Source organism: Myotis nattereri (genome assembly GCF_964212035.1).
Source record: "Myotis nattereri genome assembly, chromosome: 16".
Classification (NCBI taxonomy): Eukaryota; Metazoa; Chordata; class Mammalia; order Chiroptera; family Vespertilionidae; genus Myotis; species Myotis nattereri.
This window is the reverse complement of record NC_138091.1, coordinates 2035215-2063148: the sequence shown is the minus strand read 5'-3', so window position 1 is coordinate 2063148 and position 27934 is coordinate 2035215. Positions and strand designations below refer to the sequence as shown.

General features: G+C 39.6%; 2 pseudogenes across 2 annotated transcripts; both read left to right on the top strand.

Annotated features, from left to right (window-relative positions):
- The first annotated feature begins 1891 nt into the window (after positions 1–1891).
- On the top strand, positions 1892–8529 carry LOC308532583 (ceramide synthase 3-like; annotated as a pseudogene). Its single transcript has 2 exons — positions 1892–1979; positions 7394–8529. The product of its transcript is annotated as a ceramide synthase 3-like (transcript).
- A 2217-nt stretch (positions 8530–10746) lies between these two features.
- On the top strand, positions 10747–11795 carry LOC308532703 (poly(rC)-binding protein 2-like; annotated as a pseudogene). The gene has a single exon. The product of its transcript is annotated as a poly(rC)-binding protein 2-like (transcript).
- The last annotated feature ends 16139 nt before the right edge of the window (positions 11796–27934 follow it).

Here is a 27934-nt window from a genome sequence, read left to right as displayed (position 1 = left end):
TGGTTTAATTCTTCTCATCCCCTCTACCCACACATGGAGGTATGCAGTCTGTTCCATGCCTCCATGCTTCGGGTCTTATTGTATTGGTCAAATAATTTTGTTCATTAGAGCTCACAAATAAGTGAAATCAGGTGATATTTATCTTTCTCAGATTGGGTTATTTCACTGAGCATAATAGTCTCCCAGTTGATCCATGCTGTCCCAAAGGTTAAGAGATCCCTCCTTTTTATAGCTGCATATATTCCATAGTATAAATGTCCCACAGCTTTTTTATCCACTTGTCTACTAATGGGCACTTGGGTTGTTTCCAAATATTAGCAATTGTAAGTAGCACTGCTATGAACATAGGAGTGCATATATTCTTTCTGATTAATGTTTCAGGATTTTTAGGATATAGTCCCAGAAGTGGGGTCACTGGGTCAAATGGCAGCTCTATATTTAATTTTTGGAGGAAACTCCATACTATTTTCCACAGTGGCTGCACCAGTCTGCATTCCCACCAGCAGTGCAAGAGAGTCCCTTTTCTCCACATCCTCAACAGCACTTGTCAGTTGTTGATTTGTTGATGGTAGCCATTCTGACCATTGTGAGGTGATGCCTCATTGTTTTAATTTGCATCTCTCTGATGATCAGGGATTGAGCATTTTTTCATTGTCCCTTGGCCATCTGTATGTCCACTTTGGAGAAGTGTCTAGTCAGATCTTCTGCCCACTTTTTAATTGAATTGGTAGTCTTCCTTCTCTTGAGTTCTATGAGTTTCTTATATATTTTGGATATTAACCCCTTATCAGATATATCATTGCCAAATATGTTCTCTCATATGGTGGATTCCCTTTGTATTTTGATGTAGTCCCATTTATTTATTTTCTTCTTAGTTTCCTTTGTCCTAGGAAATGTATTAGCCTCCTGCACCACCAGGTCCCTCCAGGCTCCCACCACTGCTGCCTCCACCTGGGGCCCCACCAAACCTTGGGAGCTTCCTGAGGGCTCTCACTTCACACCTCACTCTCTAGTCCAGCCCACCAGCGACTGCAGCAAGCTAACCTACAGGTTGGAGCTTCTGCCCCCTGGTGGTCAGTGCACATCATAGCGACTGCTTGAGCAGTCGAACTCCCAGCTGAACTCCGGTAGAGGGGACAATTTGCATATTAGGCTTTTATTATATAGGAATAACCTGGTTACCCCTGAAAATTTAATAATGAAATAATTTTACAGATAAATTTTGTCAGCCCCGTGCTTGTTCAAGAAATGAAGAGATATTTTTCTATGTTTGAATAATATGAGCACATTTTTGTTTACCTATAAGTTAGTCAATAAAAATCAGGTGAATAATCTGTTGAGACTGGGCAGTAGACATGGTGCTGGAGGGCATTAGCCATCAGCCAGTGAGTGAGGAACGGTGTCTTTGAAATGGAAAGAAAGTCAAGGGTTAAGTTACAAAACCCAGTTTTGATTCCAGGCCCCGGCCATGCAAGGCAGTTTCTAGACATGGGGCTGCAGCGTCACTAGATGGAGGTGTGAGGACTGCTGTGGGAACCCAGTGGAGTTCCTGCATCCAATTCCCATGTCTCTGGTGATGGCACACAATCTGAAATAATTCTGAGTGTTCCCTTCAGCACACATGGACATGCATCTTATCATCACTTGAGATCACCTGCTGAGCTCATGTCCAGGCTCTAGATGCAGCTGGAGGAGCTTCAGGACATGAGCAGATTCTTTCCCCATGCTAGCCAGATGTGAAAAAATTGGAAAGTTTCCCGGTAGAGTTGTGAATGACATGGGAGGAAATTTGAATACTTCAGGGTTTTTCACGGACTGGAAAAAAGCACTGACAAAGAAGAGACACACAAGGGTGATAACGGTGGTGCCCTCTCCTGTGGCGGTTGCTACCATGACTAGATGCAAATCACAGCAGGACACAAAAGATGAAGGACAAAGTGTGACCCTTGAAAATGTGTGCTGCTCTTTAGAAGAACTATGTGAGTTCTATAATATCCACAAGCAGAAAAACATAAAATATAGGTGTAAATAATTAATGGCGGGGGACAATGTTCAAAGAAAAATACATTTGGATGACAGGGAATTTATTAATCTTGGCCACCAGACAGAGATTCTTCTGCATTCATATCTGCAGCATGGGTCATTAGAAAGGCTCTAAAAGGTTATTGGGATGGTTTCCTGACAAGTGCATCCAACAGTGGCCCAATAAGTGCTACCTGGAAATGCCTGCTTTTTCTTGTTTTAATAAAGAAGAAGCAGTTAAAAAGGGAGGTAAGAATGTTGGAGTAGATTGGTTCATGCGAGTCCCATTCCCCACTCTGGGAGTGTCCACATGGCATACCTTGATCAATTACATGCAGAAATATATTGATGGGAGACAGCATATCTGTTGAGCTGCTTGATGACTCTTCTCTGAAGGCCAAACCTTAGGAAGTGAAGATCTCAATGGGGAATTCTCAATGTGGTTGGAGACATTTATCCCCAGGTGGCAGGGCCAATGGGCCTTGTCCTTTCACTATGCACATGGTAGATCTAATCACCCAAAAGACAGAAAGTCCAAGTGGAATCTAGTGAGTCTGTCTGGCACTGACTAGAGTGTTGGCTAATCCATCGTGCTGTTCCTAGAAGTGAAGAGAGAAAGCCCACTACCTACTTCTTCCATCTCCTGAAGCAAAACTGTCCAAGCGCGTGCCATGGCCTTAGCAGCCTAGGCCAGCGGCTATCTCTCCAAGAGTCAGAGGGAGGCTTGGCTTCCTAACACAGGCCAATTATATGAAATTCACACTCTATTGTCCACAGATAGGTATTGATTCCAATAGAGCCACCTCTATTTGTTTGCATATAGTCTATGCTGTCAAACTATGAGGAGAGAATGGAGTTTCAACAAGACCGTAAGCCACTGGCTCTCTGACTTTTACAAAAAAGCTTGCTGACCTCTAACCCAAGATCTTGGATACCTTTATAATCTATGCAGGGCTGTTTAAGACATTTGGAGAAGTCTGTTTCAGTAAAGACGATCTTTTCCATGACAGGTAGCCATTATTTTTACATTCTGGTTATAGAAACACTATGGAATGTCCCAAAATATGTTTTTATACTTCTGTGTGAAGTTGGTGTTCACTCAAATGGAACTAGTCCGTGGCAGTTGTGCTCTGTAAAGGCCATGATGGAACTCAGCAGCATTGGGTAGTGGGGGTGGAATGAGTGTCTATTCCCTGCAGGCCAGTCTAGTGTTCAGACACTTTAGACTAATTGTAAGTTGCCACTGCCAACACATGAACAAAGCCTGGGAATTGTCAATGTGCAGCATGACATCATTAAAGACTGATGCTAGTGCCAGGCCGGTGTGGCTCAGTGGTTGAGCATAGACCTATGAACCAGGAGATCACAATTCGATTCCTGGTCAGGGCATGTGCCTGGGTTGCGGGCTTAATTCCCAGTGTGGGGCATGCAGGAGGCAGCTGATTAATGATTCTCATTATTGATGTCTCTCTCTCTCCCTCTCTTTCTCTCCCCCTTCCTCTCTGAAATCAATAAAAAAATATATATATTTTAAAAAGACCGATGCTAGTCTCAGAATCTAGCCTAGCCTCAAAGCCTCAGAGACTTGGAAATCCTAGCCTAGACCTAAAGAGCTGGGCCTGGCCATGAAGTGCTGAATTCTGCCCCAAACATTGCAGCCTTGCCTTAAAGAGCCTGGCCTCTCTCTGAGACTCCTAGTGAGGCCCAAAGCTCTGGTGGCCCAGGCCCTGTTCCCATTGCTCAGAGAGTCCACCTGAGCCCTGAGATACAGGCAGCCTGGGCCTGGGCTTCTAGGTCAGAGTCCAAAATGTCTTGCAGCCAACATATGTCAATTATAGGAAATTCACATGTTGGGTCCACAAAATAGGTTTATTCAAATGCACCTGCAGCTGTGTGTGCATATTGTCTATGACGCTGTCAAACTGATTAGAAATTGGAGTTTGAACAGAGACTGTAAGCCATTTACTCTCTGACTGTTTCAGAAAAGGCCGCTGACCTGTGATCTAGCATCTTGAATACATTTTATCATCTTTGCATCACTGTTTAAGAGCTTTTGAGAGGTCTGTTTCACTATGCTAATCAGCATTCTTCAGACATTCCTGATTATGGGAACACGATGGAATGTCTTTACACATGTTGTATGTTTCGGTGTGAAACATACAACTTCACGACGAAACCAGTCCACGGCAGCTGCTGCTCAAAAGGAATGACGCGGAGAAGGGTTGGAGAGAGTGTGTTCCTGCAGGTTGGTCTGGTGCTCAGACCCATTAGACACATTGTAGGTGCCTCTGCCAACACGCAAAAAGCCTGTGACTTGCCCTAACGGTTAGGGGCCTCACCAGTTTGGCTCAGTGGATAGAGCATTGGCCTGTGGACTGAAAGGTCCCAGGTTCGATTCCAGTCAAGGGCATGTACCTTAGTTGCAGGCACGTCCCCAGTAGTAGATATGCAGGAGGCAGCTGATTGATGTTTCTCTCTCATCGATGTTTCCAACTCTCTATCCCTCTCCCTACCACTGTTTAAAAACTAATTATATATATATATATATATATATATATATATATATATATATATATTAAAAAGCCTGTGACTTATCTGTGTGCAGTGCGACATCACTGAAGACTCAGAATTTAGCCCAGACTCGGAGCTTGTGAGCCAAGTCTGGGAGCTCCAGAGAGCTGAGCCTACCCGGGAAAGTTGAGTCCCGCTACAAAGAGCTGAGCCTCTGCCTGGTAGAGTCCAAGTGAGGCCCAGGGCCCTGAGTCCAATAGATGCCTTGAGCATAGTTCATGTCAATTATATGACATTTAAACTCGGGTGTCCACAAATGCAGTTTTATTTGAATAGAGCTCTACCTATTGCTCATGTATTGACTTTGGATGCTGTCAAACTATGAGGAGACACTTCATAGTTTCAACAGAGACCTTAAGCCATTGACTCTCTGGCTGCTACAGAAAAGGTTGCTGACCTCTGCTGTGGGATCTCTGATGTCCTTTCTAATCTTTGCAGACCTGCAGGAGAACTCTGGAGTGGTCTGTTTCACCAAAGGTCATCTTGTCCATGCTAATTAGCCATTCTTTCCCCTTTATTGATTATAGGAACACTCTGGATCATCTGTAAATATGATTGATAATTTCATGTGATGTTGGTGTACACTCAAATAAGCCAGTCCATGGCAGCTGCTGCTCTATGACAGGCTCATGATGAGGATAAAACTTTAGAATACAAAATGATAGACCCTGGAGTTTTTTAAGCACCCTGCATAAAAGCCTTAAGAATGCAAGCATTTAGAGCTCAGAACGCTATGTTCAAACACTGACAACTGACATTCAAACACCTGTGAAATGACGAGTATACTGCTTACATTTATAATTCCGGTTAAAGGAGTTGGCGTTTTTTAAGGAATCTGCTTAAAACCCTTAAGAATTCAAGCCTATAGAGCTCAGAACACTATGTAAGTTAGATTAAAACTTTTAGAAGTCAAAATGATAGAACCTGGAATTGTATAGGAATGTATCTGAAATGCTAGGAATACATGTAAATAGAGCCTTACTGTCTGTGGGCCGTGTTCAAACACTGAAAACTCACGTTGAAACAGATGTGAAGTGATGAGGATACAGATTACATTTCTATTTCTGGTTTAATGAGTTGGAATTTTTAAAGGACCCTGCATAAAAGCCTTCAGGAATACATGTAAATAGAGCTTTAATGTTTATGGGGCTGTGTTCAAACAATGAAAAGTGACATCCAAACAGCTGTGAAATGACGAGTACACTGTTTACATTTATAATTCCGGATCAATGAGTTGGCTTTTTTAAAGGAACCTGCTTAAAAGCCTTAAGAATTCATGTCTATAGAGCTCAGAACACAATGTTAGTTAGATTGAAACTCTTAGAAGTCAAAATGATAGAACCTGGAATTGTATAGGAATGTATCTGAAATGCTAGGAATACATATAAATAGAGCCTTACTGTCTGTAGGGTCGTGTTCAAACACTGAAATCTCACGTTGAAACAGCTGTGAAGTGACGAGGATACAGATTACATTTCTATTTCTGGTTTAAAGAGTTGGCGTTTTATAAGGACCCTGCATAAAAGCCTTAAGAATTAAAGTCTATAGAGCTCAGAACGCTATGTTAGTTAGATTAAAACTTTCAGAAGTCAAAATGATAGAACCTAGAATTGTATAGAAATGTATCTGAAATGCTAGGAATACATGTAAGTAGAGCCTTACTGTCTTTAGGGGCGTGTTCAAACACTGAAAACTGACTTTCAAACAGCTGAGAAATGATGAGAATACATGTAAATGGAGCCTTAATGTTCATGGGGCTGTGTTCAAACACTGAAAACTGACGTCCAAACAGCTGTGAAGTGATGAGGATACTTATTACATTTCTATTTCTGGTTTAAAGAGTTGGCATTTTTTAAGGACCCTGCATAAAAGCCTTAATAATTCAAGTGTATAGAACTCAGAAGACTATGTAGTTAGATTGAAACTCTTGGAAGTCAAAATGATAGAACCTGGAATTGCATAGGAATGTATCTGAAATGCTAGGAATACATATAAATAGAGCCTTACTGTCTGTAGGGTCGTGTTCAAACACTGAAATCTCACGTTGAAACAGCTGTGAAGTGACGAGGATACAGATTACATTTCTATTTCCGGTTCAATCAGTTGGCTTTTTTAAAGGAACCTACTTAAAACCCTTAAAAATTCAAATTTATAGAGCTCAGAACACTGTTAGTTAGATTAAAACTCTTAGAAGTCAAAATAATAGAACCTTGAATCATATAGGAACATATCAGAAATGCTAGGAATACATGGAAATAGAGCCTTAATGTATGAGGGCCATGTTCAAACACTGAAAACTCATGTTGAAACAGCTGTGATGTGGCAAGGATACTGATTACATTTCTATATCCGATTTAAGAAGTTGGCATTTTAAAAAACCCTTCATTAGTTGAAGGAATGAACATCCCATGGAAGGAGGAAGAGCAGCTGCACAAGTGGTGAGACAGGAAAGGACATCCCGTCTGGAAGAACCTGCAGGTGCCATCCAGTCACTCTGCCTCACGTCACGGATCGCTCTCAGTCAGAAATCTTGACTTGCAACTTTGGAGGGTGGGTCCCTGCAGGAATACCAGTGCACGCAGCGATGAGGAGCGCCGCCCTGTGGTAGGAGGTGCAGGGCTGGAACTTGGGCAGTCGGCTGGGTGGCTAAGGCTGGGGGCGCCTTCTGTGGACTGAAGCTCCAGACAGGGATGCTGTGACACTTTGATATATACACACACACACACACACATACATATATTTATACTGTACCTGAGTTCGTTGGAAGTGAGCTATCATATACACTCAAGAATTTTTCAAGACTGGTTTTGGTTGAAAAGATTCTGGCTCCCTCCAGCAATAAAGTGGTCAGACCTTCGAAGATCACAATGGACTCGTCTTTGTAAAACCCTCTCATCTGTACATGACCATCCCATATGCCTTTGGATTGCTGATTATCCAGCATTTCTTTGAAAAATTTATCACCACACCTCTAGCAAAGACTTTTGGTATTAAAGAGGAAGTTTGGAAGATTATACCAAACACTGTCTTAGAGAGTTTTTACAAACACTCTACAAGCAAACCATCTGAAGATGTTTATGGCCTGGCAAAGAAGTGCAACCTGACAGAGCGCCAGGTTGAAAGATGGTTTCAAAGTTGGTGGAATCAGGACAGGCCTTGCAGGATGAAGAAATTCCAGGAGGCTTGCTGGTGATTTGCATTTTACTTAGCGATTACTGTGGCTGGGATCGCGTTTCTTTATGATAAACCTTGGGTATATGACCTCGGGGAGGTGTGGAATGGCTATCCCAGACAGCCCTTGCTGCCATCCCAGTACTGGTACTACATCCTGGAGATGAGTTTTTATTGTTCTCTCTTACTTAGCCTGGGCTCTCATGTGAAGAGGAAGGATTTTTTTGCTCATGTTATCCACCACCTGGCTGCTCTCAGCTTGATGAGCTTCTCCTGGTGTGCTAACTACATATGCAGTGGGACCTTGGTGATGATTGTGCCCAATGTGGCCGACATTGGGCTGGAGTCTGAGAAGATGTTTTCTTACGCTGGATGGAAGCAAACTTGCAATACCCTGTTCTTCATCTTTTCTGCCATATTTTTCATCAGCTGCCTCATCATTTTCCCTTCTGGATTTTGTATTGCACACTGGTGATCCCAATGCTCTACCTCGAGCCCTTCTTTTCCTACATCTTCCTCAACCTGCAGATCATGATCCTGCAAATCCTTCACCTTTACTGGGGTTACTTTGTCCTGAAGATGCTCAAGAGATGTATATTCACGAAGAACATCCAGGATGTGAGGAGTGATGATGAGAAGGAGTACGAGGAAGAGGAAGAGGAAGAGAAGAAGGAAGAGGCCACTGAAGACAAAGAGAGAGGCTGTTTGAAGAACGGACTCGGGCCCGACAGGAGCCTTCTTCCCAATGGTCAGCATGGCCCTTAGTGGGAAGCCCACGTGGGTCCTCAGGCCAGTGTGACCAGGGCCACAGAAGCCAGGCTGCCCTCTATCACTGCAACCCAGGACCCACAGGGACCCCAGACCCGCCCTCCCTCTTCCCAGTGCCCCCTCCAGATGTATCTAACAAAAACGTTGGAATGTGTTAAAATGTTAAATATAAGCGTTCCCATGGATTTACTGCAGTTAGGACTGAGACTAGTCAGAGATTTCAAAGATTTCTCCAGGGAACCATGTTGGTTCTCATTGTCATTACACCACCCGCCTCGCCCATCCCTAGCGAGTGCCAGCAGTGCTGTTAACCCACTGTCTCCGCTGGGCTTGGCCACAGAGAGAGCTCCTGCCCAGGAACGACTGAGAGGTAGCGATGGGACAGGGGCTTGTTTTAAACCTCCCAAGCCTTGTCGCTCTGTCTGTCCAGGGGAAGAATGCCTGCCCCGCCTACCTCACAGGCTTGAAGGAAGGATCCAGCAAGAGAAGGCAACTCTGGTGTTATTGTCACTGAACCTCGTCCCCTGTGATTCCAGCTCCGTTTGGGAGAGAGAACCTGGCTAAGCTGGGCATTGCATGGGCCTGAAGGAGAGACACTAGCCTAAAAACTTCCCCATTCAGCCTGCCTGGAGATAGCTGGAAATGCAAATACCCAGCAGGCCCTTTCCATTTACCCTGAAACTATTTATTTGTTAGTTTCCCAAGGGTAATTTCTGAATTCCCTGGGAATTCTCCTCTCTCAGGCCCAGTGGCCACTGGGAGGGAGTTTAGGTCCCATTCAGTCTTGCTGTGCTGGTCTGTCCTCCTTTTCTTCTCTGAAAGGCCAGCAGAGCTACCCAGCAGGCCCTGGGGGAGTGGGACAGGTCAGGCTGCTCCCTGAGCCACTATCACCTGGGAAACCGGGCCTCTGGGCATGATATGCATGTGAGCTCCTGACCCAGAGAAGACCTGAGGAGGGTGTTACCCATTCATCTCCCCTGCAACCAGTCAGACTTCCAAATAGCCAAACAGAACAAAAGGCAGCCTGGCAAACACCCCAGGTGGTCCAAGCACAGGTGCTAGCTCAGCGACAGCTCCCGGACCAACTGCGTCTCTGGGAGGATGGAGGGGGCTGGGGGCTCAGGGGCTGCTCTTGGTCCCCACAGGGGCATGTCTCATGAGCCCAGCATGCAGGAAAGGCCCGGGGTGTCTTAGATGATTGCTGGCTGAGGAGAGACCACTCCTAGCAGAAGGAAAACTGGGCACCATGTGCACCCCCACCCCACCCCTGTCTCTCGGACAGTTTTGGTCACACTGTGCACCTTTGTCTCATTTCACTCAGGGCCCGTATTTAAGCCAAGGGACAGCTAGGACTGTGGGCATTGTTCACGCGTCCACATAGGCCCCACCGACCGGGCCGGGAACAGAACGGCTCTGTGCACAGGACAGGTACCTGAATTGTGTTTTACTTAAAAGATGTTTTTGTTGTTGTCTTTTTAAAAAAATTTAGTTCTTTTTAACTAAAAAGATGTTTTTAAAACCTTCAGGTTAAACCAAAACCAAAACCATTCAGAATTCTTCCCCCAATGGAATCTCCTTTTGAGAACTCATTAGGACAATAGAAAAGCATGGGGCACGTGTTCTCTGCACAGTCATGTTTGCCACTACGAGTACCATGTATTGTCTGTATAATGTTATATTATAACCCAAAGTGCCCACACTCCCTTACAGGCACAGCTGGGGAACTATTATTACTATTATATTATTATTGTTTTGGTGGAAGAAGAGCTTGCTGAGATATTGTTTTTTAATGTTTCTAGCTGGCAGAGTACTTTTTCTTTGTTTTATTTTGGTGTTGTCTCTATACCAAGTATCTCCTTGCTTACAGTAAAAAATTGTTTATTGGCCGCCCTCAAAAAAAGAAAAGACCAGCAGAGGCAGCAGCTGGAGCAGCTGCAGCCTGCGCCCTCTCCAGCCCACCTGCCTGCCTGCCCTCTGCTGCCCTCCACCTGCTCCAGGGTCTCTTTCCCCCTTCCTCCTCCACCCCCACTTCCTCCTCCACCCGCCCTCGGGAGGGCCCCTTGCCTTCCTGCCCGCCCCTATTGTTCCGACCCCGGCCTCCAGCCCTTCGCCTTCCCCTTCCCGCCTGCTTCCCTTTTCCCCTCAGTCACCTGGCGCCTGCAGTGACCAAAGACTTGACCACTCAAAGTACAGCTCCCCAGAATACTGCTTGACATGGACACCGGTGTGATTGAAGGTGGATTAAACGTCACTCTCACCATCCGGCTACTTATGCATGGAAAGGAAGTTGGCAGTATCATCGGAAATAAAGGAGAATCAGTTAAGAAGATGCATGAGGAGAGTGGTGCACATATCAACATCTCAGAAGGGAATTATCCTGAGAGAATTATCACTTTGGCTGGACCTACTAATGCCATCTTCAAAGCTTGCTCTATGATCATTGACAAACTGGAAGAGGACATCAGCAGCTCTATGACCAATAGCACAGCTGCCAGTATACCCTCAATCACCCTGCGGCTGGTGGCACCTGCTAGTCAGTGTGGCTTTCTCATTGGGAAAGGTGGTTGCAAGATCAAGGAAATAAGAGAGAGTACAGGAGCTCAAGTCCAGGTGGCAGGGGATATGCTCCCCAACTCAACTGAGCAGGCCATCACCATTGCTGGCATTCCGCAATCCATCATTGAGTGTGTGAAACAGATCTGCGTGTTCATGTTGGAGTCCCCCCCGAAGGGCGTGACCATCCCAGACCGGCCCAAGCCGTCCAGTTCACCAGTCATCTTTGCAGGTGGTCAGGACAGGTACAGCACAGGCAGCGACAGTGCGTGCTTTCCCCACACCACCCTGTCCATGTGCCTCAACCCTGACCTGGAGAGACCACCTCTGGAGGCCTATACCATTCAAGGACAGTATGCCATTCCATAGTCAGATTTGATCAAGCTGCACCAGTTGGCAATGCAACAGTCTCATTTTCCCATGATGCATGGCAACACCGGATTCAGTGCACGTTTGGATGCATCTGCTCAGACTACTTCTCATGAACTCACCATTCCAAATGATTTGATTGGATGAATAATCTGGCGTCAGGGCGCCAAAATCAATGAGATCCATCAGATGTCTGGGGCGCACATCAAAATTGCAAACCCAGTGGAAGGATCTACTGATAGGCAGGTTACCATCACAGGATCTGCTACCAGCATTAGCCTGGCTCAATATCTAATCAATGTCAGCTTTTTTTGGAGACGGGTGGCATGGGGAGCAGCTAGAACAATGCAGATTCATCCATAATCCCTTTCTGCTGTTCACCACCACCCATGATCCATCTGTGTAGTTTCTGAACAGTCAGCGATTCCAGGTTTTAAATAGTTTCAAAAATTTTCAGTTTCTACACACTTTATCATCCACTCGTGATTTTTTAATTAAAGCGTTTTAACTCCTTTCTCTGTTCAGGTGTTAATGCTGAGATCCATATTTAGTTTTATCAGCTTCTCCCTGTTTTTTTTGTGTGTTTTTTTTGGCTCATGAATTTTTGTTTGTTTGTCATGGAAATGTAAGAGTGGAATATTAATACATTTCAGTTTACTTCTGTACTGTCAGGGATTTTTCAAAAAAATTAAAAGATGGACTGGAACTTTTCCTTTGTGAATAGAAAAAAAAAGAATTCAAGTCTATAGAGCTGAGAACACTACGTTAGTTAGATTAAAACTCTTAGAACTAAATGGTAGAACCTGGAATTGTATGGGAACGTATCAGAAATGCTAGGAATACATGTACATAGAGCCTTACTGTCTGTGGGCCGTGTTCAAACACTGAAAACTCAGGTTGAAACAGCTGTGAAGTGATGAGGATACTGAATACATTTCTATTTCCGGTTCAAGGAGTTGGCGTTTTTAAAAAACCCTGCATAAAAGCCTTAAGAATTCAAGTGTATAGAACTCAGAACACTATGTTAGTTAGATCAAAACTCTTTGAAGTCAAAATGATAGAACCTGGAGTTATAAAGGAACGTATCTGAAACGCTAGGAATACATGTAAATAGTGGCTTACTCTCTGTGGGGCCGTGTTCAAACACTGAAAACTGACTTTCAAACAGCTGTGAAATGGTGAGTATACTGTTTACATGTATAATTCTGGTTCAATCAGTTGGCTTTATTAAAGGAACCTACTTAAAACACATAAAAATTCAAGTCTATAGAGCTCAGAACACTATGTTAGTTTGATTAAAACTTTTCCAAATCAAAATGATAGAACCTGGAATTGTAGAGGAACGTATCAGAAACGCTAGGAATACATGTATATAGAGCATTACTTTATGAGGAGGCCGTGTTCAAACACTGAAAACTCAGGTTGAAACAGATGTGAAGTGATGAGGATACTGAATACATTTCTTTTTCTGGTTCAAGGAGTTGGCGTTTTTAAAAAACCCTGCATAAAAGCCATAAGACTTCCAGTCCATAGAGCTCAGAACACTCTGTTAGTTAGATTAAAGCTCTTAGAAGTCAAAATGATAAAACCTGGAATTGTATGGGAATGTATCTGAAAAGCTAGGAATATATGTAAGTAGAGGCTTAATCTTTGTGGGGCCATGTTCAAACACTGACAACTGACATTCAAACAGCTGGGAAATGACGAGTATTGTTTACATATATAATTCCGGTTCAATCAGTTGGCTTTTTAAAATGAACCTACTTAATACCCTTAATAATTCAAGTCTATAGACCTGAGAACACTATGTTAGTTACATTGAAACTCAGAAGTCAAAATGATAGAACCTGTAATTGTATAGGAACGTATCAGAAATGCTAGGAATACATGTAAATAGATCCTTACTGTCTGTGGGTCTGTGTTCAAACACTCAAAACTCACGTTGAAACTGCTTTGAAGTGATGAGGACACTGAATACATTTCTATTTTGGTCCAATGAGTTGGCATTTTTAAAGGACCCCCCCATAAAAGCTGTAAGTAATCAAGTCTATAGAGCTCAGAACACTATGTTAACTAGAAGTAAAAAAGATAGAACCTAGAATTGTATAGGAATGTATTAGTTGTCTTTCCTTCTAGTTGTAGACTTTACACTCAGCCACCTTCCTGTAGTTCTGGATGATGTCCGTATTGTATTTTCATTGTATTTCTGAAGTAGTTGTAGGAGGCAGCAATTTCTGGTGTTTACCTATGCCGCCAACTTGGTTTCTCCTATAAAGGCTTTAAATGATGAGAATACTTTTTATATGTAAAATTGAGGCTTAATTGGTTGTCGTTTTTTGAAAAAAATAGTTTAAATTCTGAAGATTCAAGTATATACTGCAAAGAAAATTGTCTAATTGTGGTAAAACTCTTAAAATACACAATGATAGTCCCTGGAAATGACTAGGAACGTGTAAAAAATGCTTGAAATACAAGTAAATAGAGCCATAATATATCTATGGCTGTGTTCAACACCTAGATTACAGGTAGAAAGCTGTGAAATAACGAGAATACTGATAATATTTACAATTCCAGCTACATTAGTTGGCGTTTTCAGAAGAACGTGCTTTCAAACGTTAAGAATTCCTGTTTACAGAGCTCAGAATTTGTGTATAAAGCCTTTAAATGATGAGAATACTGTACAGTGGGGCATTGACTTATGAGTGTCCCGACAAAAGAGTTTTTTGAGATACCAGCTGTCTCTCGGCCAATTTTTTGCATTGAGTTGACAGAATAATTTGAGTTACCGAGCTCCTTAACGAGCTCGGTCTTGGGATGAATTAATCTCATGAGTAAAGGCCACCCTGTATATATTTAAAATTGAGGCTTAATTGGTTGGCATTTTTTGAATAAAGTAGTTCAAATCCTGAAAATTCATGTATATACAGCTAAGAAAACTGTCTAATTGTGGGAAAACTATAAAAATACATAATGCTGGCCCTGGGAAATTATAACAAACGTGTAAGAAACACTTGAAATACAAGTAAATTGAGCGGTAATATCTCTATGGCTGTGTTCAATCACCGAGACTACAGGTAGAAATTTGTGAAATGAAGAGAACACTGATAATATTTACAATTCTGGCTACTATATTTGACGTTGTCTGAAGAAAGTGCTTTCAAACATTAAGAATGCTTTTTTATAGAGCTCAGAATTTGTGTATAAAGCCTATAATGCAAGAATACAGTTTATATTTACAATTGAAGCTTAATAGGTTGGCGTTTTTTGAATAAAATCCTGAAAATTCATGTATATACAGCTAAGAAAGCTGTCTAATTGTGGTAAAACTCTAAAAATACACAATGCTGCTCCTGGGAAATGATTAGGAACGTGTAAGAAACACTTGAGATACAAGTAACTAGAGCCATAATATCAGTATGGCTGTGTTCATTCTCTGAGATTACAGGTAGGAAGCTGTGAAATGATGAGAATACAGATAATATTTACAATTCCGGCTATATTAGTTGGCAATTTCAAAAGAACGTGCTTTCAAATATTAAGAATACCTGTTTATAGAGCTCAGAATTCATGTACAAAGCCTTTACATGACAAGAATACTGTTTATATTTACAATTTAGGCTTAATTGGTTGGCGTTTTTTTGAATAAAATAGTTTAAATCCTGAAGATTCATATATATACAGATAAGACACATGTCTAATTTGGTAAAACTCTTACAATACACAATGAAAGTCCCAGGACATAATTAGGAATGTGTAAGAAACACATGAAATACAAGTAAATAGAGTGGTAATATCTCTAAGGCCATGTTCAATCACCAAGATTTCAAGTAAAAAGCTGTGAAATGACAAGAATACAGATAAGATATACAATCCCAGATACATTAGTTGGTGTTTTCAGAAGAATGTGCGTTCAAACATTAAGAATTCCTGTTTATAGAGCTCCAATTACATGTATTAAGCCTTTAAATGACGAGAATACTACTTACACACTTGAGATTTAATTGGTTGGCGTTTTTTGATAGAATAGTTTAAATCCTAAAGATTCATGTATATACAGCTAAGAAATCTGTCTAAGTGTGGTATAACTCTTAAAATACAGAATGGTAGCCCCGGGAAATGATTAAGAACGTGTAAGAAACACTTGAAATACCAGTAAATAGAGTGGTAATATCTCTATGGCCGTGCTCAATCACCAAGATTACAGGTAGAAAGCTCTGAAATGATGAGAATACAGATAATATTTACAATTCCAGCTATATTAGTTGGCGATTTCAGAAGAACGTGCTTTCAAACATTAAGAATTCCTGTTTATAGAGCTCAGAATTCGTGTACAAAACCTTTACATGACGAGAATACTTTTTATATTTACAATTGAGGCTTAAGTGGTTGGCATTTTTTGAATAAAAGACAACATTTAAGTTGTCTTTAAGTCCTGAAGATTCATGTATATACAGCTAAGAAATCTGTCTAATTGTGGTAAAACTCTTTTTAATTTTTTTATTGTTTAAAGTATTACAAAGGGTATTACATATGTCACCTTTTTTCCCTCACCCTTGACAATCCCCTGGCCTCCCCTACCTCCCAGTGTCTTATGTCCATTGGTTATGCTTATATGCATGCATATAAGTTCTTCAGTTGATCTCTTACCCCCCCCTCTTCTGACCCCCTGCCCTCCCTGGCCTTCCCGCTTCAGTTTGACAGTCTGTTTGAGGCAGCTCTGCCTCTGTATCTATTTTTGTTCATAAGTTTATAATGGTCTCTATTATCCATGAATGAGTGAGATCATGTGGTATTTTTCCTTCATTGACTGGCTTATTTCACTTAGCATAAGGCTCTCCAGTTCCATCCATGCCATTGCAAATGGTAAGAGTTCCTTATTTTTTACAGCAGCACAGTATTCCATCGTGTAGATGTACCACAGTTTTCTAATCCATTCATCTGCTGATGGGCACTTAGGCTGCTTCCAGATCTTAGCTATGGTGAATTGTGCTGCTATGAACATATGGGTACATATATCCTTTCTGATTGGTGTTTCTGGTTTCTTGGGATATATTCCTAGAAGTGGGATCACAGGGTCAAATGGGAGTTCCATTTTAGTTTTTTGAGGAAGCTCCATACTGTCTTCCATAGTGGCTGCACCAGTCTGCATTCCCACCAGCAGTGCATGAGTGTTCCTTTTTCTCCACATCCTCTCCAGCACTTGTCGTTTGTTGATTTGTTGATGATAGCCATTCTGACAGGTGTGAGATGGTACCTCATTGTTGTTTTGATTTGCATCTCTCGGATGATTAGTGACTTTGAGCATGTTTTCATATGTCTCTTGGCTTTCTGAATGTCCTCTTTTGAAAGGTGTCTATTTAGGTCCTTTGCCCATTTTTTGATTGGATTGTTTATCTTCCTTTTGTTAAGTTGTATGAGTTCCCTATAAATTTTGGAGATTAGGCCCTTATCAGATATGACATTGGCAAATATGTTTTCCCATGCAGTGGGCTTTCTTGTTGTTTTGTGGATGGTTTCTTTTGCTGTGCAGATGCTTTTTATTTTGATGTAGTCCCATTTGTTCATTTTCTCTTTAGTTTCAAGTGCCCTAGGAGCTGTATCAGTGAAGAAATTGCTTCGGCATATGTCTGAGATTTTGTTGCCTTTGGATTCTTCTAGAATTTTTATGGTTTCTCAGCATACATTTAAGTCCTTTATCCATTTTGAGTTTATTTTTGTGTATGGTGTAAGTTGGCGGTCTAGTTTCATTTTCTTGCATATAGCTGTCCAATTTTCCCAACACCATTTATTGAAGAGACTTGACTCCATTGTATGTTCTTGCCTCCTTTGTCAAATATTAATTGAGCATATTGGTTCGGGCAGATTTTTGGGCTCTCTATTGTATTCCATTGATGTATATGTCTGTTCTTGTGCCAGTACCAGGCAGTTTTGAGAACAGTGGCTTTTTAATACAGCTTGATATCTGGTATTGAGACCCCACCGACTTTGTTCTTTCTCAAGATTGCTGAAGCTATTCGAGGTCTTTTTTTTTCCAGATGAATTTTTGGAGAGTTCATTCTAGATCTGTGAAATATGCCGTTGGTATTTTAACGGGAAGTGCATTGAGTTTATAGATTGCTTTGGGTAGTACGGACATTTTAATGATGTTGATTCTACCAATCCATGAACACGGTATGTTCTTCCATCTGTTTATGTCTTCCTCTATCTTTTTTCAACATCCTGTAGTTTTCTGAGTAGAGGTCTTTTACCTCTTTAGTTAAGTTTATTTTTAGGTAGCTTAATTTTTTTGGTGCGAGGGTAAATGGGATTGTTTTTTTAGTCTCTCTTTCTGAAAGTTCACTATTGGTGTTAAGAAATGCCATCGATTTTTTGGGGTTAATTTTGTATCCTGCTACATTGCCAAATTCATGTATTAAGTCTAGTAGTTTTTTGATTGAGTCCTTAGGGTTTTTTATGTATAATATCATGTCATTTGTGAATAAGGACAGTTTCACTTCCTCTCTTCCAATTTGGATGCCTTTTATTTCTTCTTCTTGTCTAATTGCAATGGCTAATACTTCCAGTTACTATGTTGAACAGAAGTGGTGAGAGTGGGCATCACTGTCTTGTTCCTGTTCTTAGGGGATATGGTGTTAGTTTTTGTCCATTGAGTATTATGTTGGCTGTGGGCTTGCCATATATGGCTTTTATTATGTTGAGGTATGATCCTTCTACTCCCACCTTGCTGAGAGTTTTTATAAAAAATGGTGTTGGATTTTGTCAAATGATTTTCTGCTTCAATTGATATGACTATGTGGTTTTTTTCTCTCAATTTGTTTATGTGATGTATCACGTTTATTGATTTTTGGATATTGTACCACCCTTGCATCCCTGGGGTAAATCCTACTTGGTCATGGTGTATGATCTTTCTGATGTACTGCTGGATCCAATTTGCTAAGATTTTGTTGAGGATTTTGGCATCTATGTTCATGGCGGATATTGGCCTGTAATTCTCTTTCATTGTGTTGTCTTTACCTGGTTTTGGTATTAGGGTGATGCTGGCTTCATAGAATGAGCTTGGAAGTGTTCCTTCCTCTTGAATTTTTTGTAGTAGTCTGATGAGGATAGGTTTTAGTTATTCCTTGACTGTTTGGTAAAACTCCCCTGTGAAGCCGTCTGGTCCTGGGCTTTTGTTTGCTGGAAGCTTTTTGATGACTGCTTCAATTTCTTCCATAGTTATTCACCTATTAAGATTTTTAGTTTCTTCCTGATTGAGTTTTGGAATGTTGTATTTTTCTAGGAATTTGTCCATTTGCTCCAGGTTGTCTTGTTTGTTGGTGTAGAGTTGTCCATAGTATTTTTTAACAATCATTTGTATTTCTGTGGGGTCTGTTGTTATTTCGCCTCTGTCATTTCTGATTTTGTTTATTTGGGTCCTCTCTCTTTGCTTCTTGGTGAGCCTGGCTAGAGGTTCTTCAATCTTATTTATCCTTTCAAAGAACCAGCTCTTGGTTTCATTGATTTTATGTATTGTGTTTTTGGTCTCTATGTCATTTATTTCTGCTCTAATCTTTATTATCTCCTTCCTTCTGCTCACCCTGGGGTTTTCTTGTTGCTCTCTTTCTAATTCTTTGAGATGTAGAGTTAGATGACTTACTACCATTTTTTCTTGTTTGTTGAGATAGGCCTGTAGAGCTATAACCTTCCCTCTCAGGACTGCTTTCATTGCGTCCCATAGGTTTTGGATTGTTGTGTTTTCATTGTCATTAGCTTCCAGGATGTTTTTAATTTCTTCTTTGATCTCATTGGTAACCCAATCAATATTTAATAACATGCTATTCAGCTTCCAAATGTTTGAGTATTTTGGGTTGTTTTTATTGTAGTTTATTTCTAATATTATGCCATCGTGGTCTGAGAAGATGCTTGGTATGAATTCAGTCTTCTTGAATTTGGGGAGACTTTGTTTGTGACCCAATATGTGGTCTGTTTTTGAATATGTCTTATGAGCACTTGAGTAGAATGTATATTCCGTGGCTTTGGGGAGAAGTGTTCTGAAGATGTCAATTAAGTCCATTTGATCTAGTGAGTCATTTAGGATTGCTGTTTCTTTGCTGATTTTTTGTCTAGAGGACTTATCCTGTGATGTCAGTGGTGTATTAAAGTCCCCTACTATGATTGTATTGTTGTTCTCTCCTTTGATATCTTCCAGGAGTTTTTTTATGTATTTGGGTGCTCCTGCAATGGGTGCATATATGTTTACCAGGGTTATATCTTCTTGTTGTATTGATCCCTTTAGTATTATGAAGTGGCCTTCCTTATCTCTTGTTATGGCCTTCACTTTGAGGTCTATTTTGTCTGATATAAGTATTGCTACCCCAGCTTTCTTTTCATTTCCATTTGCCTGAAAGATATTTTTCCATCCCTTCACTTTCAGTCTGTGTGAGTCCCTTCTTCTGAGGTGGGTCTCTTGTAGACAGCAAATGTATGGGTCATGTTTTTTTATCCATTCAGCCACTCGATGTCTTTCGGTTACAGCATTTAGTCCATTTACCTTTTAAGTTATTATTGAAAGGTATTCGTTTGTAGCCATTTCTTTTTTTGTGTGGCTGTTTTCTTTCTGCGCTTTTTATTTCTTCTTTTTACGCAAGTCCCTTTAGCATTTCTTTGCATTGCTGACTTGGTGGTGATAAACTCCCTTTGCCTTTATTTGTCTGTGAAGCTTCTTATTTCCCCTTAATTTTGAATGATAGCCTTGCTGTACAGAGTATTCTTGGATTCAGTCCTTTGCTTTGCATCACTTTGTAAATTTCCATCCATTCTTTTCTGGCCTGATGTGTTTCTGTTGAGAAATCAATTGATAATCTAATGGGAGATCCCTTGTATGTAACTTTCCATCTCTCTCTTGCATCCTGTAAGATTCTCTCTTTGTCCTGAACATTTGCCATGGTAATTATGATGTGTCTTGGTGTTGGTCTTTTGGGTTCACCTTGTTTGGGACTCTCTGTGTTTGTGTGACTTTTTTCTTCCCTACCTCAGGGAAGTTTTCTGATATTATTTCTTCGACTAGGTTTTCTAATTCTTGTACCTCTTTCTGTTGTTCTGGCACCCCTATTATTTGTATGTTGTTTCAGTTCATGTTGTCCCAAAGATTCCTTAGGCTCTCCTCCTGTCTTTTAATTTTTTTCTCCTATTGCAGTACAGTTTGGGTGTGTTTTGCTTCCTTGTCTTCCAATTCATTAATTCGGTCCTCCGCTTCTCCTAGTCTACTGTTGAGACTTTCAATGGTGTTTCTTATTGCAGCTATATTGCTCTTCATTTCTTCTTGGGTCTTACATAATTTATTGATTTTTTCATCTGTTTCTTCTTGCTTCTTGCATAAGTTGTTGATTTTTTCCTCCATCCAGTTTATGCACTCTAGGACCCTTATTCTGAATTCTTTTTCTTTCATGTTGCATGCCTCTGTATCACTTAGCTGCTTTTCTGGTGAGTCCTCCTATTCTTTCCTTTGGGTATTTCTTTGTCTATCCATGTTTGATCTCACTGTCATATCTAGATGTTGAGTCATTCAGTGGCTGCTCCCTGGGTAGCAGTGGCTCCTCTGGCTGTGGTTGCTCCTCGGGTGGTTGCGGTAGCAGCTGGTCCTCTGGTGGGTGCTGTTCACAGCTGTGGTGGCTCTTCTGGCTGGTTGGGGGAGGCTTCACGTACAGCTTCTGATCCTCAGAAAGAGGGTGTGGTGATCAGGAGGCTGCTGTTTCTTGGATCTGATTTCCATGAGAAGCAGGACTCCACATAGTCGTGCTGTCCCAGATCCGGAGTCTCTAGGTTCATAACCAATCTCTGGATGCCAGGTCTTTGGGTGTACAGGATACATTTCCAAAAAAACAGCCACTCAAGATGGCGTGGTCTCCACAGCTGAGCCGGTGCTCCCGGAGAGATTTCAGCCACAGTCTCCAACTTTCAATCTGCTTTTTCAAGGATTCCTCCACAGTTCCCAGCTGGAAACTTTCTCTCAGCTGAATATCCTCTGCTTATTCGGGCTGTATATTACCCGCTTCAGCTGCTCACCCTAACAGCCCTGGGACAATGCACAGGACATGTCCGTCTATACCTCCTCCATTTTTTCTCTCTCATTAAAACTCTTAAAATACAGAATGATAGTCCCGGGAAATGATTATGAATGTGTAAGAAACACTTGAAATACCAGTAAATAGAGCAGTAATATCTCTATCCCTGTGCTCAATAACCAAGATTACAGGTAGAACACTGTGAAATGAAAATAACATAGATAATATTTACAATTCCGCTACATTAGTTGGCGTATTCAGAAGAACGTGCTTTCAAACACTGTTTATAGAGCTCTGATTTCGTGTATAAAGCCTTTAAATGGCAAGAACAATGTTTATATTTACAACTGAGGCTTAATCGGTTGGCGGTTTTTGAATAAAATAGTTTAAATCCTGAAGATTCATATATATACAGCTAAGAAAACTTGTCTAATTGCGGTAAAACTCTTAAAATACACAATGATAGTCCTGGGACATGATTAGGAATGTGTAAGAAACACTGGAAATACCAGTAAATAGAGCAGTAATATTTCTATGGCCGTGTTCAATCACCGAGATTACAGGTAGAAAGCTGTGAAATGACAATAATACTAATAATATTTACAATTCTGGCTACATTAGTTGGCGTTTTCAGAAGAACATGCTTGCTAACAATAAGAATTCCTGTTTATAGAGCTCAGAATTCGTGTATTAAACATTGAAATGATGAGAATACTGTTTACACTTGAAACTTAATTGGTTGGTGTATTTTGATAAAATAGTTTAAATCCTGATGATTCATGCATATATAGCTAAGAAATCTGTCTAATTGTGGTAAAACTCTTAAAATACACAATGATAGTCCCAGGAAATGATTACAAACATGTAAGAAACACTTGAAATAACAGTAAATAGAGTGGTAATATCTCTATGGCCAAGTTCAATCACCGAGATGACAGGTAGAAAGCTGTGAAATGATGAGAATACAGATAATGTTTACATTTCTGGCAACATTAGTTGGCGTTCTCAGAAGAACGTGCTTTAGAACAGTTAGAATTCCTGTTTTATAGAGCTCAGATTTCGTGTATTAAGCCTTTAAATGATGAGAATACTGTTTATATTTACAATTGAGGCTTAATTGGTTGGCTTTTCCTGAATAAAATAGTTCAAATCTGAAGATTTCTTCATATACAGCTAAGAAAACTGTCTAATTGTGGTAAAAATCTTAAAAAATACATACAATGATAGTCCCGGACTGTGATTAGGAACGTGTAAGAACTACTTGAATTACCAGTAAGTAATGCGGTAATATCTCTATGGCCATGCTCAATCACCAAGATTACAGGTAGAAAGCTGTGAAATGACGATAATACTGATAATATTTACAATTCTGGCTACATTAGTTGGTGTTTCAGAAGAACGTGCCTACAAACATTAAGAATTCCTGTTTATAGAGCTCAGGATTCATGTATTAAGCATTTAAATGACGATAATACTGTTTACACTTGAGACTTAATTTTTTGGCATTTTTTGATAAAATAGTTAAATCTGAAGATTCATGTATATACAGCTAAGAGATCTGTCCATTAGTGGTAAAAGTCTTAAAATACACAATGATAGTCCCAGGAAATGATTACAAACGTGTAAGAAACACTTGAAATACCAGTAAGTAGGCAGTAATATCTCTATGGCAGAGTTCAATCATGGAGATTCCAGGTAGAAAGCTGTAAAATTAAGAGAATACAGATAATATTTACATTTCCGGCAACATTAGTTGGCGTTCTCAGAAGAATGTGCTTTCAAGCATTAAGTATTCCTGTTTATAGGGCTCCAATTTGTTGTATAATGCTTTTAAATGGAGAGAATACTATTTATGTTTGCAATTGAGGCTAAATTGCTAGGTGTTTTTTGAATAAAATAGTTTAAATCCTGAAGATTCATGTATATACAGCTAAGAAAACTAACTGTCGTAAAGCTGTTAAAATACACAATGAAAGTCCAGGGAAATGATTAGGAACATGTAAGAAACACTTGAGATACAAGTAACTAGAGCCATAATATCAGTATGGCCATGCTCAATCACCGAGATTAGAGGTAGAAAGCTGTGAAATGAAAAGAACACAGATAATATTTACAATTCCGGCTATATTAGTTGGCGATTTCAGATGAATGTGCATTCAAACATTCAGAATTTCTGTTTATAGAGGTCAGAATTCGAGTACAAAGCCTTTACATGATGAGAATACTATTTATATTTACAATTGAGGCTTAATTGGTTGGTGTTTTTTGAATAAAATAGTTTAAATCCTGAAGATTCATATATATATACAGATAAGACACCTGTCTAATTTGGTAAAACTCTTAAAATACACAATGAATGTCCCAGGATATGATTAGGAATGTGTAAGAAACACATGAAATACAAGTAAATAGAGCAGTAATATCTCTAATGCTGTGTTCAATCACCAAGATTTCAAGTAGAAAGCTGTGAAATGATGAGAATACAGATAAGATATACAATTCCAGATACATTAGTTGGTGTTTTCAGAAGAACGTGCTTTCAAACATTAAGATTTCCTATTTATAGAACTCTGATTTCATGAGGAGAATACTGTTTATATTTGCAATTGAGGCTTAATTGGTTTGCTTTTTTCTTAATAAAATAGATTAAATCCAGAAGATTCATGTATATACAGCTAAGAAACCTGTCAAAGTTTGGTAAATCTATTAAAATACATAGTGATAGTCCCAGGAAATGATTAGGAACATGTAAGGAACACTTGAGATACAAGTAAAATGAAACATAATATCTCTATGGCCGTGTTCAATCACCTGGATTAAAAGTAGAAATTGTGAAAACGAGAATACTGATAACGTTTACAATTCTGGCAATGGAATTTGGCGTTTTCAGAAGAAAGTGCTTTCAAACATTAAGGATTCCTGTTTACAGTGCTCAGAATTTGTGTATAAAGCCTTTAAATGATGACAGTACTGTTTATATTTACAATTAGGTTGAATTGGTGGCGTTTTTTGAATAAAACAGTTTAAATCCTGAAGATTCACATATATACTGCTAAGAAAACTATCTAATTGTGGTAAAATTCTTATAATACACAATGATACTCCCGAGAAATGATTAGGAACGTGCTGGAAGCCGATCCACCATGGCTGCTTGAGGCAGTCCCTGCAGGGATGTTTCAAGGGACCTGGCATATATGCCATATTGATCTTAATATGTTTGCTCCCCTCTTAACAGCTATGTGTTTTAAACAGGATGACCTTCCTGAGAAAGGTTGTTTCCCCAGTGGGGTGGTTGGTCCCTTTGATCTTTGCTTAGAGTGACCTCCTTCAGTTACTTCCTTGTAGCTTAGTGGAACAATAGAGTAACCTTTGAATGGACATGGGAAGCCCCCTGGGATATTGTATAGAATGGATAGGATAGGGACCAAATAGTATGAATACAGATGTTAGATGACAATAAAAGGAGGAACCTGGCTATGATGATCACCTGAACACTGCCTCCATGTCATTCATTCTTCGCCAACCCTGTCCACACTTTTGGGAACCCCTGGACCTGCTGGGGCTGGACCCTAGGAGGAACATGTGAGAAACACTTGAAATTTGAGTAAATTGAGATGAGATATCTCTATGGCCATCTTCAATCACCCAGAGTACATGAGGAAAGCTGTGAAATGATGAGAATACTGATAATGTTTACAATTCTGACAAAGGAATTTGGCGTTTTCAGAGAAAGTGCTTTCAAACTTTAAGACTTCCTGTTTAAAGATCTCAGAATTAGTGATTAAAGCCTTTAAATGACGAGAAAACTGTTCATATTTACAATTGAGGCAGACTTGGTGGCGTTTCTTGAATAAAACAGTTTAAATACGGAAGATTCACATATATACTGCTAAGAAAACTGTCTAATTGTGGTAAAACTCCTAAAATGCCCAATGATACCCAAGAGAAATGATTAGGAACTTGTGAGAAACACTTGAAATTCAAGTAAATTGAGATGAGATATCTCTATGGCCATCTTCAATCACCCAGAGTACATGAGGAAAGCTGTGAAATGACGAGAATACTGATAATGTTTACAATTCCGGCAACTGAATTTGGCATTTCAGAAGAAAGTGCTTTCAAACATTAAGAATTCTTGTTTACAGAGCTCAGAATTAGTGATTAAAGCCTTTAAATGACGAGAATACTGTTTATATTTACAATTGAGGCAGACTTGGTGGCGTTTCTTGAATAACACAGTTTAAATCCTGCCGATTCATGTGTATACTGCTAAGAAACTGTCTAATTGTGGTAAAACTCTTAAAATACACAATGATACTCCCGAGAAATGATTAGGAAAGTGTGAGAAACACTTGAAATTCAAATAAATAGAGATGTAATATCTCTATGGCCATGTTCAATAACCAGATTACAGGTAGAAAGCTGTGAAATGATGAGAATACTGATAATGTTTACAATTCTGGCAATGGAATTTGGCATTTTCAGAAGAAAGTGCTTTCAAACATTAATAATTCCTGTTTAGAGAGCTCAGAATTTTTTACAAAGCCTTTAAATGATGAGAATTCTGTTTATATTTACAATTGCGACAGAATTGGTGGCGATCATTGAATAAAACTGTTAAAATACTGAAGATTCTTGAATATAAGGCTAAGAAAACTGTCAATTTGGGGTAAAACTCTTAAAATACACAATGATACTCCGGAGAAATTATCAGGAACGTGAGAAACACTTGAAATTCAAGTAAATAGAGATGTAATATCTCTATGGCCATGTTCAATCACCTGGATTACAGGTAGAGAGCTGTGAAATGATGAGAATACTGATAATGTTTACAATTTTTGCAATGGAATTTGACGTTTTCATAAGAAAGTGCTTTCAAACATTAAGAATTCCTGTTTACAGAGCTCAGAATTTGTGTATAAAGCCTTTAAAGGATTACAATACTGTTTATATTTACAATTGAGGCTGAATTGGTGGCATTTTTTTTGAGTAAAACAGTTTAAATCCTGAAGGTTCATGTATATATTGCTAAGAATCTGTCTAATTGTAAAACTCTTAAAATACACAATGATACTCCTGCGAAATAATTGGGAACATGTGAGAAACACTTGAAGTTCAAGTAAATAGAGATGTAATATCTCTATGGCCGTGTTCAATCACCTGGAATACAGGTAGAAAGCTGTGAAATGATGAGAATACTGATAATGTTTACAAATCTGGCAACGGAATTTGCGTTTTCAGGAAACAGTGCTTTAAAACTTTAAGGCTTCCTGTTTACAGAGCTCAGAATTTGTGTATAAAGCCTTTAAAGGACGACAGTACTGTTTATAAAGGATGACAATACTGTTTATATTTATAATTGAGGCTGAATTGGTGGCATTTTTTTAAATGAAACAGTTTAAATCCTGAAGATTCACATATATACTGCTAAGAAACTGTCTAATTATGGTAGAACTCCTAAAATGCCAAATGATACTCCCGAGAAATGATTAGGAAGTTGTGAGAATCACTTGAAATTCAAGTAAATAGAGATATAATATCTCTATGGCCTCGTTCAATCACCCGGATTACAGGTAGAAAGCTGTGAAATGATGAGAATACTGATAATGTTTACAATTTTTGCAACGGAATTTCGCATTTTCAGAAGAAAGTGCTTTCAAACATTAAGAATTCCTGTTTAGAGAGCTCAGAATTTGTGTATAAAGCCTTTAAAGGATGACAATACTGTATATATTACCAATTGAGGCTGAATTGCTGGCTTTTTAAAAAAAAACTTTTTAATTTTGAAGATTCATGTATATACTGCCAAGAAAACTGTCTAATTGTGGTAAAACTCTTAAAATGCACAATGATACTCCTGAGAAATGATTAGGAATGTGTGAGAAAAACTTGAAATTCAAGTAAATAGAGATGTAATATATCAATGGCCGTGTTCAATCACCTGGATTACAGGTAGAAAGCTGTGAAATGATGAGAATACTGATAATGTTTACAATTCTGGCAAAGGAATTTGGCGTTTTCAGAAGACAGTGCTTTCAAACATTAAGAATATCTGTTTACAGAGCTCAGAATTTGTGTATATCACCTTAAACGACGATAATACTGTTTATATTTACAATTGTTGTAGAATTGGTGGCATTCATTCAATAAAACTGCTAAAATACTGAAGATTCTTGTATACATGGCTAAGAAAACTGTCAATTTGGGGTAAAACTCTTGAATCACAATGATACTCCTGAGAAATGATTAGGAACGTGTGAGAAACACTTTTTAATTCAAGTAAATAGAGATGTAATATCTCTATGGCCGTGTTCAATCACATGGATTACAGGTAGAAAGCTGTGAAATGATGAGAATACTGATAATGTTTACAATTTCTGCAACAGAATTTGGCGTTTTCAGAAGAAAGTGCTTTCCAATATTAAGAGCTCAGAATT